The sequence below is a fragment of the Saccopteryx bilineata genome, chromosome 8 (assembly GCF_036850765.1).
Source record: "Saccopteryx bilineata isolate mSacBil1 chromosome 8, mSacBil1_pri_phased_curated, whole genome shotgun sequence".
NCBI lineage: Eukaryota > Metazoa > Chordata > Mammalia > Chiroptera > Emballonuridae > Saccopteryx > Saccopteryx bilineata.
This window is the reverse complement of record NC_089497.1, coordinates 13580295-13593647: the sequence shown is the minus strand read 5'-3', so window position 1 is coordinate 13593647 and position 13353 is coordinate 13580295. Positions and strand designations below refer to the sequence as shown.

The following is a 13353-nucleotide window of genomic DNA, read 5'->3' as shown; positions in this document are numbered from 1 at the left end:
GCCTGAGACCATGGCTCAGGTCTGTCATATACCAGTTGTGTGACTGTAGATCTATCTTTGCTAACCTTCCATTTTCTCATCTATAAAACAGGGTTAATAACATTGCAGCTATTTTTTTTGTGTGAAAATAAAATGAGTTAATGTGTTTTAAAACATTTAGAAAATTGTGTCATATGTAGGAAGGGTTATGTAACTGTTTGCTCTTATGAATCATAATTGTGGAAATACTAAAAATGATAAAATTTTAGAATGCTCACTAGTTTAGAAAATATGTATCCCTAAAAGTTTTAGCCTTTATTCAGTAACTTTCAAACTCTAGTGCGCATTAAACTTACATTGTGCACCTGGGAGGTACCAGTCACAAGTCCTCACACCCAAACAGTATGACGGACTATGTCAAGAACCTCTTACCTGCAAATTTAACCTCATCCCTGGTTTGTATAAAGGAGAATAATAGTCGGGCGCATACGGGAGTCTGTCTGACTGTCTCTCCCCGTTTCCAGCTTCAGAAAAATACAAAAAAATAATAATAATAAATAAATAAAGGAGAATAATAAAATAAATAAAATAAAGACTTACTTAAAAACTAGAGACTACTCATAAAGGTGTAAAGAAGGATTACATGTGAAACTGCTTTTGTTTATGTTTAATATTTAATTTTTTTTTAACAGAGAGAGGGATAGACAGTGACAGACAGGAATGGAGAGATGAGAAGCATCAATCATTAGTTCTTCGTTGCGCGTTGCGACACCTTAGGTGTTCATTGATTGCTTTCTCATATGTGCCTTGACCGTGGGCCTTCAGCAGACCGAATAACCCCTTGCTTGAGCCAGCCAGCTTGGGTCCAAGCTGGTGAGCTTTGCTCAAACCAGATGAGCCCATGCTCAAGCTGGAGACCTTGGGGTCTTGAACCTGGGTCCTCCACATCCCAGTCCGACGCTCTATCCACTGCACCACCGCCTGGTCAGGCTATTTTAAAATTTTTTGAAAGGTTATATTATCGAATGTGTTACTCCATTTTCACATGCCCATGACTTATATTTTAGGAAACCATTTTGTTGGCCTCTGTTTGCCTCTGAAAACACCTTCATGCAGTGTTACGTGAATATGAAGTAAATAAAATACTGTTTCAAAAGGAAATTACTCTTTTTAAATGACCATATTGTATATAGTTCTGAAATTAATAAAACAAACAAAAATAATAATTCTGTGTCTCATTTCTTTCTCGGTTCCTGTTTCACTGTTAGAAAGCTAGAGAAATACCCATTATATTAAGATATTCTACGTGTTATTATAAGCTGAGTTTGAAAAATGCAAATATATTTGATCATACATTTTGAGTTTAATTTATTATTAATAGAAGTTCTCAGAATTGCTGAAATGTGAAGGAAAAAATAATTTAAGGATTGAAAAAAATATCTTCCATGGACACCATAGTCCAGAAATTGCCTTGCAATGGTACTGAAGATCAGTGAAATAATTAGCTCTATTTGCTTCCTAAAGAGAAGAAGCAATTATACCTGTTAATCGTTTTAAATCCATCCAGTCTTTGAACTCCTAGTGATTACACTGGGCATGACTGAGCAGCTATGCGCCTCGGGGTCTGTGGCCTCCGTTCATTTAATCTCATACAGATTTTTAACCTTTCCAGGAAACTTTATGTTGTTAGAAGACATTTGCTTCTACTCATTATGTGCTACGCGCAGTACTTACTTTCCACTAATTCCCTCTGTTACATGCGGTTTTGCATACACAATTTTTTTTTATTTGTTTGCTGGTTGTTGAGTGTATGCTCACAAAAGAAGTTTAATGTTGGCCCAGAGGTATATAAGTGCATATACATTGTGTTAGTGCACTCAATATTGCTTGGGAATCTTATATAAACTTTGTATCTCTAATAGCTAAAAAAAAAAAAATTGTTTTAGAAAGAGGGAAAGAAAGAGACAGGTACTGCGGACAATTTCTTATTGTTGTCTGTACCCTTGAATCCCTTGCGGCTGGATAACCAGTCCCAGTGCGGTGTGAGGACTTAGTACACATTTGTTGAGTGAATAAGTGAACTCGGAAGAATTAGCTAAAGTTGAATTTTATTTTCTCCATATTTTTCAAAAATTTGTGTGGGTCTCTTTTTGCCACATTTAATGCAAGGATGAGAACCATTTCCAGCAATCACACTGTTGACGTCCCGCAAACTGTCGGCATCACTCTGAAGGGAGAGCATGGTCACTGGGCAGGGCCCCAGAGGCAGCCAGCGAGGGGCGGCCATCCCGTCTGGGTAGACCTCAGTCATCTGGGAAGGAAAAGGAAGAGGCTCCTGGCAGACAAATGGTGGGGAAGTAATTTCTTTCCTTCTGTGGTTGTGTACGGAACGTGATCAAGGGTGTTACACTGGGCTTCCGTTACAGGGTGAAGTCCACGTATGCTCACTTGCCCATTGATGTGGATAGTCAGGAGAACAGTTCTCGTATTGCAATCAGATGTGTTGGCTAAAAAATACGTCTTCAAGGTTCTACTGAGCGCTGGCATTGACTGCTCAGAATCTCAAGCCCAGAAAGATGACTTAGTTCTTGAAGGAAACGACAGCAAATGGAGCTGCTGTGCTACAGTAAGCCACACCAGTTTAAAACCAGGATATCAGAAACACTGTGGATGGTATCTATGTTTCTGAAAGAAGGAACAGTTCAGCAGGATGAAGAATAATGTCAAAGTTGTCCAGCAAGATACAGGATGATTCCTCAGACTTACTTGTGTCATTTATAATAATACAATAAATGCCATGTATTGGAGCAAAACACAATTTTGTTGGCTTTCACATTTCTAAAAATATTTTATTATGAAAATAATACCACAACATTATGGAATATTCAGAAACTAGAGAAATTTAACAGGGAAAGGAACAAAATCTATACGTGTTCAGTGGTTCCTCAGAATTCAACACGTTTGCATTTCTTTTGAGATCGTTTTCCTAGGGCTCTTTCTCTCCTTAGTCTGTCTCTTCTGCTAAAACTGTACAGCTTATACCCCTCTTCAGCCTTGCGTTTTCAACAGATACGACAGTGTGTATAGGTTTCTGTGTCCTTAGAATTAATTTTAAAGAAAGCTCCTTACTGTGAATGGACCCACGGTTTTGTATCTCCAGATGGCTTCAGAGAGGTCACAGCCCAGGGCTCCATTCCTCTGTGGATGTCCTCTTGCCAGAAAACACAAGGAAAGGATTGCCCTTACATTCTCTTGAACAGCTTCCAAGCATGAGTGTTTGTTTTAAATGATTTATAAATACATGTGGGGTCTCCTGTTATTTTTTTTTCCTATCATCAGATCATTCACTCAGTAAATGTTTACTGAATATCCGTTGAGTCCTAGGTGCTGTTTTAGGTACTGGAGTTGCAGCAATATTTCAGTTCTGGTCTAACTATGTAGTGATGAAACACAAGTATTTCTTTACTATAGATGCTTTCTAAACAACACTTCCACTATGACCCCTTTCCTTCAAAATTAATTAAACCAGCATCAAAATAATGTGTGATAAGTATTGTATTATATTTTTCTTTTAAAGTTGCATTAGAATGCAAAATGATAAATGCATATAGGCATCATGTTACCACAATGAAATAAAATCTCAGGAAAAAGTGATACCATACCTCTATTCCAAAAGGAAAAAAAATATTCCAAAATTACCTATGAAAAATAAGGAAGAGAGAAAACACAACAAATCTCCCATCAGAGTGCAAAAAAGGAAATCAAATGCTTTAAAATTAGGATAACCTTTCTGAGTTCTGATCTCTGCATCAGAAGTTATATATATATATATATGTTAATATGTTATGGGTGATAGATTTTCCCCTTCCCGAACTACTACATGTTGCTGTTTTTTTGGACTGGTGAATTCTTTACTTACCCCTTAAAGAAAATGAAGAGTACTGGGTCGATTTTAAGTTAATCAGTGGAATGCCCTTTAAGTCTGTGTCTCATGTGTTGTCATGGGAGTAGAATCTGTCTCTCAGCATCTTTTGTTATGATGCCTCTTACAGTCAGGGGGAACTGAATCAGAGCTACAGTGAGAGATACATGGGGAAGGTGCAAGGAGGTAAAGATGACAGTTTTTTTTTCTTAATTCTTGTTCATGTCAGAAGTACTGACTGGGTTTAAAAACTGAGTGAAGCTGACTGCATTCCTCTAGGGATTTCTCAGTAATCCTTTAAAAGGCTGTTTTAGGTATGTTGTTTTCCAAAAGCGTAACTGTCCTTAGACAATTATCCTTAGTATTGATATTCTGTACTCCAGCTTACAGACACCTAGATGCATAGGTTCTTTAAATATGGCTCAAGTAGGCCTCCCCAATTTAAGAAGTGAAGTTGAAAGTTTTATTTTTATTTACTTGAATTGCTTTTAGGTGATTGATTCAGTAAATTATATGTATGATGTACAGATTCCATGAAAATCTCACGCAGTTCTTTAGAGAAAGAATTGACTTAAATACATGTTGGAAGTAAAAAGGAAGATTAATTTTAGAATAGAGATTTCCCTTCAAAAAGTAATTTTTTAAAGACGTTATTTATTCAATTTTTAGAGAGGAAAAAGAGAGAGAGAGAGAAGGGGGGAGGAGTAGGAAGCATCAACTCCCATATGTGTCTTGACCAGGCAAGCCCAGGGTTTCTAACTGGTGACCTCATTGTTCCAGGTCAATGCTTTATCCTCTGTGACACCACAGCTCAGGCTCCCTTCAAAAATTTAAATTCAAGACAGGGGAAGTTTGGTAAAGACGTTTCATTTTGTCCCGTTATAGGAGTATTGTTGAGTTGTAATTTCAATGAGCATGTCTGCTCGTGTTTTCTGTATTGAGATTCTCGATGACACAAATGTATAACCATCTGCCATTTCCATATTATACATAAAGAAATGAAGTATAGATTAACAGTCATTGTAATGTTATATAATTCGTCCTAACATGTTGAAAATCCAATGTTAGGAGGAACTATAGTTCCATAGCAATAAAAAAATTCTTTGCAGGACTACCCAAATCCTGTTTTTAACAGGAAAAAATATTGTTCAAAATCTTTTGTCTTTGAAAAATGGTCCTAACACCTGAAATAAGCTATTATATCATCAGACCTGAATATTTTTTTTTTGTCTATTAGGATAAGCATTAGTAAGTAAAGCGTTATGTGTGAATTTTGATAAATTTAGCATTTTTACAGAGCTGGCTTGAAAGTGTCATTCTACACAATTACAAACTTCATCTATATTCTGGCCACATGAGGATTTCTTTTACTTACAATGACAAGGAAGAAAAAAAAAAGAAGACAATACTACTATTCTCTCAAGAATATTAAAAAACCTTAGTGTATCTTTTAAAAGTTGAAAGTCATACATTCAGTCAGTGGATCTGTGTAGGATATTTTCCACAAGGAACAGAGATACTTTCTTACAGGCACATGAGAGAGAATAAACCTCTGATGAGGCTCAGGCTTCATTGCCTGGACTGAATGCTCTGGCTTCATTCTTCTTTTCATATGTTATGAAAGATGTTTTGCTTGTGTAAGTGGCAAATTAATTTTGAGTTGAACTCTTAACTAAAACTAGAGACTGGCTTAATTTGCAACTTTTCTTATAAACTGAAGAAGATAAGTAATTGAGCCTGATGTGTGGTGGCGCAGTGGAACATCAACCCTGAATGCTGAGGTTGCTGGTTCCAGACCCCGGGCTTGCCTGGTCAAGGCATGTCTGAGAAGCGACTACGATGAATTGATGCTTCCTGCTCTCCCCTTTTCTCTCTCTCTTTCCTTTCTCAAAAATCAATCGATAAATTCCTTTAAAAAGAAATATACAATTAAAGAAAAGAAAATAAGAAATTGATTTTTTCCATAAATAATAATTCTAATGTAATTCCAGGAGAGTCTGGGGGGAGAGTAATAAAATCAAACAGCGGTGCTTAGACCAACTTCTAAATATTACATTAATGGCTCCAACTCTAAGCCAGTGTAATATTATTGTATGCACTAGCGATTATGCTAACCTGTAGAGATATTATTTTTATACTCATTTTACAGATGAGGAAATTCACATTCAAGTTCATACAGCTAACAAGTTGTAGAGCCTAATTTGAACGCAGGCAAATGGAAACCATTCTCTAGATTTAATAAACTTTCCCCAAATGCTACATTATTGGATTTATTTTTTATTTTATTTCTTGTGTGTCTATGCTAATTCCTTTGTCCTGGGAATCAGCTTCGCCTCCTACTGCCCGTCTTTGTATGGCTTTCCCCCCCGCAACGTTATCCTTGTCAATATTTCTGTCACCCACAGTGAACTGTAGACTATTAAGGTCAGGGATTTTATTTCTTATATTTTTGGATTGCCCAGACTTCACACTATTCTTCATACGATACAGGCACCACAACATTTAGGTAAACCAATGGATAGGATAGTGGGAGAAGATGTACTTTAAGGAAAACATATGTTTTTGTTTGGCAGTTCGCAGACAGGGAAAGTCCTCACTTTTTTGCATGTTCATTGGAAATTGTACCAAAGAAGGAATCGGAAGCGTGAACTCAGTTTACCCATTCCCACCCTGCAGTGCTTTGCTTGCAGCTCAGAGGGAAAGCCCGCCCGACTTGAGTGGGCGGAGGTGCTCCTGCAGCCAAAGCCTCCAAAGCTTCTGCAACATGAGGATCTTATGACAGAAGTCCCTTTTCCTTAGAGTTGATATTGTTTTTTTTTAATTTTATTTAATTAATTTATTTATTTTGTATTTTTCTGAAGTTGGAAACAGGGAAACAGTCAAACAGACTCCCACATGCGCCGGACCGGGATCCACCCGGCACGCCCACCAGGGGGCGATGCTCTGCCCATCTGGGGCGTTGCTCTGCTGCAACCAGAGCCATTCTAGCACCTGAGGCAGAGGCCACGGAGCCATCCCCAGCGCCCGGGCCAACTTTGCTCCAATGGAGCCTTGGCTGCGGGAGGGGAAGAGAGAGACAGAGAGGAAGGAGGGGGGGGAGGGGTGGAGAAGCAGATGGGCGCTTCTCCTGTGTGCCCTGGCCGGGAATCGAACCTGGGACTCCTGCATGCCAGGCCGACTCTCTACCACTGAGACAACCGGCCAGGGCCTAGAGTTGATATTGTTAAAAATGCTGGAGGAGGGCAAGCAATACTATCTCTAAAATTTTAACTTACGTTACTGTCAGTTTTCCTCATGTCTGTAGGACTATAACCATCTGATAGTAATATTCTATAGGAATATTCCAGAAAGACCAGGGACTCTCTCCTAGAATACTGCTTGGTCTATTTTGGTAGTCATATTAGATGATAACAGATATGGTGAATGGCACTCAGTTCATTATTAATATTATTCTAAATTTTGGAAAAATCATCCCCACCCACCCAATCTTTAGGTATATTATAATAAAAGGAAATTAGGGTAAAATGTAGTGCCCAAGGAAAGGCATGTATGAATGATCATGTAGTTACCTTAATGCATTCTGTGTCGCTGTTCTTCCTTTTCTTTGTATATTTTTTTCAGATGACACTATCTCGTTTCTTTCTGTAGACAGTGGCTGTTTTTATACTTACTCCAGTAGGAAGTATGAGTCGTGGGGATATGTGTAACGCAGAAGGGGAATAGTTAAGTCTGCTCGCTATGTGATGAGTAATTAATGGGTGCTGTCTTCTTATTTTTAACAAATATCTTTCTGCAAGATGAAATTCTGACAGGAAAATTGTAAGACTGGTGCCCACAAAAGGATTTATGTTAATACTTGGAGGCTGTCTGCTCCTTAAAATGGAAATGAGGCTGAAATAAAAAGGCTAAGAGGCAGGACTCTTAAGAAACATAGGTATGCTTTTACAAATATAGGTATGTTGTCAAGGCGAATATATATACCCCCCTACCTTGGACAGATGTCACCAAATTGTCTATTCATTTCATTGTGCATCTGTCAGCCACTCAGGGAACTTGCTTCTCATGGGCTTCTACCAATTCCATAAGCATTTTTGTGCTGCCAGATATTTTATATATGATACAAATGCACATTTTAATCACTTTAGGTTTTCTAATATTATCTACCAAAGAATATAAAAAAGAAATTTGTATCAAAACAGACTTTGTTAATAAAATAAACACGGTTTCACTCAATCTACCTTGAAGAAACAGACTTGAAAACATAAATAAACCCTGAGATAAATGTTACTGCTGTGCTAGAAAAAAATAAAAGAATAAAATTGTATCTATGAAAACAAAAAGAATAAAATTATATATATATATGTGTGTGTGTGTGTGTGTGTGTGTGTGTGTTTTACATACCACGACATAGTGTTAACATGATCAGTCTCTTATATGGTCACTTGCGTGTATTTTTGTAAATGTGATGTCTTAAAGGGAGGAACAGTTTACATCGAGCTAGGAGTTTTGGTTTCCTCATCATAAATCTCATGTGACTTTGATATATTTCTTTGCAATACTTAGCACTTATGTGTATATCTTTTTCCAGCTGTGGTTATGTAAATATTTAGATATTTCAGTCACTTGTGTTTATATTTTTCCTTCCAACCGGGCAGTTGTTGAAGGAATCCTGCCATGTACTTTTCCCCAATGCTGGCCCTGCCTGAAGTCAACCCTGTTACATTCCCAAGGTCCTACCAGAATGCTGGCCAAGGGCAGCTGACAGATCATCCTGCTTCTTCCTGAAGGTGTACTCCATCAGTCCCCTTCTTCTCTTACCCTCTCTTACATTTCCTATGCAGAGGGTAGCCGAAACCTAGAAGTTGGTTTTGCCAAGTATAACATACACCTTGTTTCTTATAACATGAAAAAAATACCAAAAGTAGCATAATTAGGACGGCCGTTGTTAGGTGGTTTATATGAACTCAGAATATATGTTTGAAGGGAGAACGCATCGTATGAATGATGAATCCATAATATCATAGAGAGGTTTGTGACAGAGTGGAGGTGGACACCTCTTCCAGGGAGGAAGTTTGCAGTCACTAAGGGTCTTTCATCTACACTACTCTGAGGTTTGTATTATATGTATATATGCTCTTCCCTATTGGGTCTTAGTGTAACTCCTTCTTGGTCCTCCGTTGAGAAAGTGAGTCATGGTTCTTGATAGAAGTTGGGCCACTTTTCTTTCCATCAGAGTTGTTGGTGGAAAAATTTGGGAAACCTGTGATACTGAATTGTAATTATGCACACAGTATGTAGGATTTGAAGTTCTCAGAATATTTAAAAGTGGTAATCTAAGTATATTTACTCAAGAATGCAAGGTTGTAATTAGAGAAGTTGATATAGTATAGGGAAAATTTAAATCTCTATTGTTTATCATGAAGGTCTTCATTGAATTGACTGAAATCGCTTGATTTGTAGGTAGATATTCTATGAATGCATGGGAAAAGACAGCAGTTGCCCTCAGGATTGCTTCTTGCTATTTTTCTTGTCCACATGTTAAAAATAAGTAAGCAGAATTAACACTTTCATTGTTGGAAACAAGAGTGGACAAAACATGTTTCTCTCTAGATTTTAACAGAGTAATTCTAGCAGTATTTATGGAGTAGCTGAAAAAAGCAAGGGTTTTTCACTTCACTGGGATTGAATCCCAGCACTGCCACCTTCCAAATGAATGACAACTGAGAGTCTCAGTGTCCCCATATGGACACCAGGTATCACAACACCCAGCCCAGAAAGATGCTGTTATCAAGGAGATGAAGGGTAATTAATATTAGTTTCCTTTTTTCATTTTTTCCTTCCTAGACTTGATAATAAAGAAAAATGTATTATAGTTTTATAGTGATGATGATTGCCATTTATACTTTTTATTATTGAGGTTGACCGATCACTCGTTATAAATATCACTCAGGAATTGGGAGTTTCTTTCCTGAAGTTTATAACTTATAAAAAATTTCTATATTTTTGTTACGATTTGCAAAGATATTGACTCTAAATATAACTCATATTTTACTAACTCTATTACATTCTATTCCAATTATTATATTGTAACAAGGTATATATTTTAAAGTATGTTCCTTAGAAACAAAGGTCTGTCGAGATGTCTTATAAAAAGTAAAAGAAAAAGAGTTAAATGGGCCAGTAAGTTTGAGAAATCCTGTATATTCAACCTTTCTTTTGGCTAATCATAACTTGTATTAGCGAGACTAAATAGACTCCGAGAACTGCAACTCTTCTTTTGAGCAATCCCTTTTAACAATCTGAGGAGAGAATATTTCAAAGAGAATTCTGAAAAATTTCACCTTTATTAGAATAGAAAGCTTCTGTATTGCTAAAACTCTTGTACTGAATGCTGCTCTACAAAAATCATGGTGAAAACTTGGGCCTAAGTTGATTTCGTAAAGTCATTCTGACTGTGGTCCAGCTCTGTGGGACTAGAGGTCATCACTGAGTCTGGAGCTCCGGAGTCCTTTAGTGGAACCTGTGATTTCCAGTTCTGTAGCTGGTGGTTACTTCCTCCGTAGCACCTCCGTAGATGGTTCTACATATTCTCTTCCATGGCTTCTGCTTGATTATCATCTACAATTCCAGCTGAGGTCAGATTTGGACATTCCATTGGTAACTTGTCGGATCCATTTGAATAGTCAGTCTAGCCCTGGCCAGTTGGCTCAGCGGTAGAGTGTCGGCCGGCGTGTGGAAGTTCCGGGTTTGATTCCTGGCCAGGGCACACAGGAGAAGCACCCATCTGCTTCTCCACCCTTCCCCCTCTCCTTTCTTGTTATCTCTCTCTTCCCCTCCTGCAGCCAAGGCTCCATGGGAGCAAAATTGGCTGGTGTGCTGAGGATGGCTCCATGGCTTCTGCCTCAGGAGCTAGAATGGTTCTGGTTGCAGTGGAGCAATGCCCTAGAAGGGCAGAGCATCTCCCCCTAGTGGGCATGCTGGGTGGATCATGGTTCTGCACATGCGGGAGTCTGTCTGCCACCCCCCTCCACTTCTCACTTGGGGGAAAAAAAAGAATAGTCAGTCTAGCAGTACTTCAAATTCTCCTTGTTTCATTCCGAGTAAATCTTCTCTTCTTACCAAACCCCACTCTTATTCTGCCTTCAATGGGACTGCCCCACACCCTTGCTCAGATCAGCAACTTGCACTCTCTCTGCCCTCTGCTTCTCCGTCTTGTGCACTTTCCTTTTCCATTTCCCCCACAGTCAGTGAGTAGATCCTGTTGACATTGTGACTTCAATATCTCTTATTCCCTCATTTCCTCCTCTGTTTATCAATATCCAGGTTCAAGTTTCAGAGTGTATTGCTGGAAGAGTGTGAAAGTGTCTTGAAAAACCTCTTCCTAGCTTCTCCTGCTGCAGTTCAAGTTTCATACTACCAACAGTGAGCTCTTGATTATGCTCTCCTGTGCGTAAAGTATTTAAATGTTCTATTATCTTCAGTTAGGTGCCGGAACTTTGGCTTGATGTACAAAACCCATAACATTATTGCTTCTAGCTACTTCTTTAGACACATGCTTTCTAATCTCAGCCTTACATAGTAGCCTCCCTGCTGGTCCTATGAGTGTGCCGTATTCTTCTGTCGTTGTGCCTCAGACTGAAATTATCTCCTTTCTTCCCAATGTTTTTTCCAAGACTCAGGTTTGATGCTCATGATGCCTTCCCTGCCTTACTCAGAGAGTCTTAAGTGCCCTTTTTTGTGTTCTTATAGCAACCTATGTACCCCTATTTTCTATCTCAAATGGACATTCAGAAATTATAATAAAACTTGCTTTAATTAAATATATATTACCTCAGCAGCTTATCATAATTAGCATCTACTTTCATAATTGCCGCCAAAGCAAAGACAAGTACTATATTTTGATGATTTATTTTGTGAAGTTTTACAGCACGTGTCATTGAATAATCTGGTCTTTGAATTTAATTTGACTTCAGTGTAGCCTTTGTGAGTGACTATGAGTTTCTAAGTCTTTTTATTTTTTTCCCTCATGTTGCTGGCTTATTTTTTCCTCTTTTAGAGCCTTTCTTTATTCAAAGAAATTATAATATACTCTATGACGTGCCCTAAAGCTATTTCTCAATATTTCAGTTTATAAAACTATTACTTTCTATGTATTTCTGCGGTTTTATGGTAGATATATGCAAATACTAGATCTTTCCGTTTTATTACTCATTGATTGATTTCATTAGGAAAAATGTTAATTGGAATAATTAAAAATTAGAAACATAAATAAGCCCCATGTAGAACTTACAGTCTAGCAGAGGTTAAATAATAATGTGCATTTAGGGAACAATTAGAAAAGATCTTTTAAAGTCTTTTTATAAAATGCATGGTTATTAAGCTTCAGATCATTCCACTCAAGTAGGTCTTTCCTGTCAGTACTTTATTCATTCCACACATGTTTATTGATTACGTGTAGTGGGCTCAGCACTCTGCCAAGTGTAAGAGAAGCAACTGTGAGCAGGATCAGATCTTCCACAGTGATGGGAAAGACAGAGAATATGCAAAGCATCAAACTTAAGTTATAGTTCTGATCATTCTTACCAAGGGTAGCTATGTATATATTGTTATTTAGTTTTCTAAAAGGAGCATTTATTTTTTGTTGTAAAGATCAGGGAGAGCCAAGATTTGAAAGAAGAGTAGATATAAACGAGGGAAAGATCATTCTGAGCTAAGACCCTGTGGCGTAGATCTATAAAAGGCAGAAAGAAGCTCAAAATATTAGCTGCTCCAAGCTAACAGAAGGCTGCGGTGGAGAAAGCAGAGAAAGGAATGGAGCAGGAAGAGTCTGGAGAACTAGACAGGGGAATGAAACCCTCTGGCTCTTGTAGGTCTTATTAAGGACTTGATCTTAAGAGCAATGAGTTTATTTTAAGAGCCATTGAAGTAGAGAAGGACTCAGATTGTATTTACATTTCGAAGCCTTCATCTGGCTACAGGGAAGTGAAGGTATTTAAAAGCTTTGGTAAGTCCTGGTTGGAAATTGATAGAAATGTGATCTGGGATGGTAGCCGGCCCACAGAGATGGGGATGAATAGATTGATTTCAGAAATTTGGCGGAGGCCTAGAGGACCCAAAGGGAGGTGCCAAGGATGAAGTTTATTACTTTTCGTTATTCATTGAGATTGGAACAGTAGGTAGGAACAAGGTTTGAAGCACCATTAAATTAAGCCCTGGGCTCTTGAGTTTGAGTAATTTCTGAGATGTTTATGTATTAAATCTATCCATGGCAGCAATAGGCAGGAGCATTAAAAATATGAAACTAGATCTCTGTTGTAGAGACTATAATCTCATTGGGAACATGAGGTACAGACACAAAATATTTAAATGGCACATGCTCTCAGAACTTCATCTAGTAAGTAATACACAAGGTCTAGAATGTAGCCCCTCACCCAACATCCTTTTTCATTTCA

General features: G+C 38.0%; 1 protein-coding gene across 6 annotated transcripts in view; it reads left to right on the top strand.

Moving 5' to 3' along the window:
• The window catches only part of ROBO1 (roundabout guidance receptor 1), a 1143090-nt gene that overhangs the window by 770819 nt on the left and 358918 nt on the right, over positions 1-13353 (top strand). The window lies entirely within an intron of this gene.